The sequence below is a fragment of the Oratosquilla oratoria genome, chromosome 6 (genome assembly GCF_046742065.1).
Source record: "Oratosquilla oratoria isolate Oo_2021 chromosome 6, ASM4674206v1, whole genome shotgun sequence".
In the NCBI taxonomy this organism is placed as follows: Eukaryota; Metazoa; Arthropoda; class Malacostraca; order Stomatopoda; family Squillidae; genus Oratosquilla; species Oratosquilla oratoria.
Genome location: NC_134782.1, coordinates 40,286,529 through 40,291,528, shown reverse-complemented (window position 1 = coordinate 40,291,528; position 5,000 = coordinate 40,286,529). Strand labels below are relative to the sequence as shown.

The 5,000-nt window shown below is 37.5% G+C and overlaps 1 protein-coding gene across 3 annotated transcripts in view; it reads left to right on the top strand.

Annotated features, from left to right (window-relative positions):
• LOC143026430 (homeobox protein Nkx-2.1-like) overlaps positions 1–5,000 on the top strand; it is a 123,803-nt gene that overhangs the window by 118,665 nt on the left and 138 nt on the right. For 2 of the 3 annotated variants that reach the window (XM_076186779.1, XM_076186777.1), the window contains exon 7: positions 1–3,180. This exon is cut by the window's left edge and continues 1,363 nt beyond it. The gene's annotated coding sequence lies outside the window, so the exon portion shown is untranslated. Of the gene's footprint in view, positions 3,181–3,746 lie in introns of those variants that run through there. The other variant, XR_012966479.1, reaches the window with a different exon arrangement.

The window sequence follows — 5,000 nt, the reverse complement described above, 5'->3', positions numbered from 1 at the left end:
CCCAACAATTCTCTTATGAAAACCAAAATAATGTATAAAACCTCGACAAAAGTGAGGTGCGTTTGTTAAAAAAAAAAAAAAAGCGCGGGAGTACAGTAGGTTTTCTACATCAACTCCATTCAAGTACAAGGTCTTTGAATTACGACTGTACTGTGGAATGACTTAGTCCAGTAGATCCTACTCAACCGGTTTTGGGCTGTCGTGCATTCTAGAACCGTCTAGAATCAGTGGGATGTCAGGTATCGAAAGGAATGAAACTTCGGTATGTCGCTGCTCAGGACTCAAAAAACGCATGGGCAGTGTTTGGAAAGGAGGTGTTGGCCTAAAATGCGAGGATACTGGAATACGCCTTCGCGCGCGCTCCCACGCGCCTCTGGGTACCAATACGACGCTTGGCGTGGCTTGGCACGGCTCGGCGCGGAACGGAGTGGGGAGGGATGGAGAGGCAAACTAGAGGGTGTTTAGGAAATAGTCTGGAGCCACCATACATACCCGTTGTTGGCTTCAGAAGAGAACTTGATTCAAGTTCCCTTCTCCCCCTCCCTCCCTACTCCGCCGACTTACGAATAACATACAGCTAGACAAAGAAAGAACACAATTATGGATAAAAATCAATCGAAGTCATATAGTGCACATTTAGTAAATAAAAGTACTTTTAAGTTCGTAATACAATGGACGGCATTAGGAATGCCTCGAGCAAGGCTTGAGAAACACATACATTCTTGTTCAAAACGCTGATTTTTTTTTTTTTATTATTCTTTTCTTGTTTTGGGTGAGTTTTGGTCCTCCTAATGCTCAAAATGCTCAACCAAAAAGTGTTTATGATACTGAAAAGGCGACGGTATTAGAGCATTTTGTTTTGGCAATTGTCAAACGATCTTATTCAGCTAGGAAAGGGATGGTGAAGCAGGGTAACGAAGAGGTACAGGAGAGATCCCATGTCGTCACTGGGCAGACCGAGGCTGTAACCTGCACAGCAAGCAGGCCATGTAACAAACAAGTTACTCGCCCTGCAGCCTTCTTTCGACCATACCACCTCTTTGTAGAAGCAGGTCGCGCAGGTCCAATGTCCTGCATGTTGCATCTTCAACAGGGCAGGATATGTACCGTGTAGGCTGTTCTTCGGTCACAGTTCCATCGTACAGGCTCTGCATGTACAGGCTGTTATGCAGGTAGTGTAGGCTACAGTATAGTCCTACAGGCTGTACATCGAGCAGGCTGCTTGTCTGCAGGTCGTGCGTTGAGCAGGTGGTCTGGCAGGCAAGTCATATACATACTTTACGTACATGGATGCCTGTTTACAGGCTACGTGCCTGCTGGTTATGTGCGTACAGGCTGTTTTTCAACAGTCTTTTACATATACAATCAGATACCTGTTTCCAGGGGGCTCTATTTTGTAGACTAGATCTACAGAATTTGTCAGATTCTAAAAAAGAAAAATAATAATAATTTGGGAATCATGTACAGATTGTTAATGTAGGCCTTATGTAGGCTGTGCAGGCTAAAGCAGGTCGTACAAAGATAATCAAACCTTATGTACACTGTACAAGGCGGATGTACATGATCCTATATTTGCAGGTTTAATCTAGATAGTTCTTGTTTCGGAGCCTGTAACTACAGTCTCTGTACAGGACGTGTAGGCTGCCATGGCCTGTAAACTTGACATTCTAGACTAGTCTAGAGAATACCAAGAAGCTCTAGGTAAGATTCGAAGTTCTAGATGTCGTCTAGGAGCTCCATACATGGTCTGGGAGATTTACACATTGACTGGAAGAATTTTGCCGGTACAGATTTTTTTTTTTTAAGAGTGTCGGATGAGGGAAAAGAAAAAGAAGAAAAATAAAACGAATGATTATTATAAGACTTCAGGATATCAAATATTATACAGTATATTTTGAAATTGGGTGAATAAATATGACGACCTGGGATGACGGATGGGGGGAGGGTAGTATCATGTTTACTAAAAAGTAATACCATGATGAACGTGTTACTTAAAAGTAACACCAACGCTATTCTTGCGTTACCAGATATTAACACCACAGAGTTAATGTTACCGGGAGTTGATATCAATAGAATCGTACTGAGAAGTAATACCATGCGCTTTATGGTTACCGGGAACAGGAAGCTGTCGTATTACTGAAAAGTAATCCCGTGGTGTAGTGTTACTGAAAAGTAACGCCATAGTAGACGCTACCACCCCCCCCAACACCATAAAGTTGTGAGCAAAAGTTTTGAACAATTTGCATTTTACACAATGGAAATATAACCATCGTTGTTAATTATCTGATATATTATTTTTGCTTTATTTACATGTGAGTATATTGTATAATTTTGTGAAGAAAAGTATATCACATACTCAACAATGAACATAAAAAATATATCAAATATTCAACAATGATCACGATATTTACATTGTGGAAGCCATCGTATCAAGACTTCTTACCACAACTGTGGGGACTGTTGTTGTTGTTGTTGGCGGTCTGTATTTGACCATCGCTTCTAGCTTGCTCTGTTCTAGTGCCCTTCTAGAATTCATGCCTGAAGTCTATGTCAAAATACGGTTGGCCTAAGAATGCATTATGTATGTATATGTATATGTGTGTGTATATATATATATATATAAACGTATATGCATAGATTTGCGTACGTGAGTATGTATTTATATATTTATGGATGAGACTCGAACGATTAAGAAAAGAATAAAAAAAAAAAAAAAATCAAGCGTGACAGGAAGGTACAAAGGGCGTTCGTTGTCTTCAGGTTTTTGTTTGGCTAACGTTGTTTGCTGCGAGGAAACAAACAAACAAACAAACGGAGGTAAAATGCATGCCATCAAACACAACCATAAACAAAACAGAAAAAAAATCATGCTGATGACGAATCATGTTTAAGAGAAAAAATGCTCATATTTGAGAGAGAAATAAGATAATAAATAATAAAATAAAAATACATTTTACTCCGGCCTCATCAAACAGCGTTTGCCAAACAACGCCTACGAAGAACAACGGCCTTCCAATTCCTTGGATCAAGAATGTTTGCTCAGTGGTGGCTGAAAATGTCGTTACTTAAGGTCTTTCCACACTTAAGATATGTTTCACTTGGTGCGATTATTGGTCAACGATGATCGCTCGCGGCTCAACGATCATCGTCAAACGATTATCTAGTGCAATCGCTCAAAGCGACAATCGTTTGACAATAATCGTTGGGCCATAAACGATTATAGTTGAACGATTATCGCACCGAGGAAAACGTACCTTTACTACCACCCTTGGCCTTAACTGATAAGTTTAACTAAAACTAATGAAATGAATATATGCATCTCACGACACTCACACCAATTCTAGAAATAATTTCTGAATATTATATTACATACACAATGGAGATGCTGGCAGAAAACTAGGTAGGCATTATCAGTCGATTAGGCTGAGCGATAAGATAAGAAGAAAAAAAACACACAAAAAAAAAACAAGAAAAACTCGCAATTTTCTGCGTTTTTTTTTTTTCATTTTGAATTGAATGTGAGTCCCCACACATGCCTTGTACTTTATAGAAAGTTAGAAATTTCCCCTAAGTTTAGAAAGAAATCCCTTCTATACTTATCATATATATTTTGTATATAAGCGTAGATCTATATAAGTGAACTAGGAATTAAACTAGATTTGATAGAGCAATAGTATTCCTCAGGGTAGATGAAAAACAAAAACATAAAAGATATTTCACTGTGTTGCGTGTTTTTTTCGTTTAAGTTCGTCTGTGATGATGATGACGACGACGATGACGTAGACGATGACGTAGACGATGACGTTGATGTTGGATGGAGAATTTATTACGTGTGACTTCGACGTGATATTGTGTGATGTGTAGACACGTGGCTCTAGGAATCACGTGGAAAATACACGCAATTCACATAATAGAGAGAAGATTGGATTTGAACGATAAGATATTTGTATTGATTGTTACCAGAATACACAGTGAATTATAAAATCGTTAATTTTTCTCTTTAAATCTTAACATATTTTAGCACACAAATGGTCAATTGGCGGCTTAATTTCCCCTCTACATACACAAAGAGATTAAAACGAAGAAACATCTAATATTAAGAAAGAAATTACTCACGATTTCTTTTTCTAGATTGTGGGTAGAAACCAACATAGAATCTCCCTTTCTAGGTAGATACTAGCGATACTAAGGATCCAGTATCTATTACCAAATAAATAAAATTAAAAATTATCGTCTACTTAGATAATACAGCGAGTTGAATAAATTAATTATTTACGAAGCAGTATCAAAGAATAAAATCACATTTCTTACTGCATCAACGCACAATAACAGACAAACGAATCAAATTCTCAATACTCACATAATTATTATCTATGCAATAAATACATTGTATAGACATTATATAGAAAATATCACAAACACACGTAATCAAAGTACATTCGCTCCCGCAAGTCCAGTCTTAAATCAGAAAAAGATACCGACATAGATTTTTTTCTAAAAGATATTAAATAATTCGTCACCAGTTTTTTATTTCTTAAATTGGTATCAACATGAATGAGGATACTGCTGAAATTCTCTGATCATGATATGGCAAGACATCTCTCCTCATAACCATAACAACCTACTCCCCCTCCCCTCCCTCATCCTCCGCGTGTTGTCATAGTATATTCACAGCAGCACAATCAAACTCCTTATTGTTGGGTCTGGGTATATAAATATATTTATAAATATATAACGCAACCGTGGGGGATTCTTTATATTTTCTATGACCTTGTTCATCATCATGACAGTTTTCCATACGATTTTTAGAAAAAAAGAAGTTTTTGTGTTGTAAAATGTAGGCATTTGTGCAATTCTACGAAAAAAAATGTTGTAAAAAAGGAGGAAAAAATATCCCAATATTAACTTAATAATTATGACGTTAATGATAGTAATTACAATCATTCTGAATTGGGTAATCTGAATTTGAGCGAAATTTCAAAGATGACGTGTTTATGGTT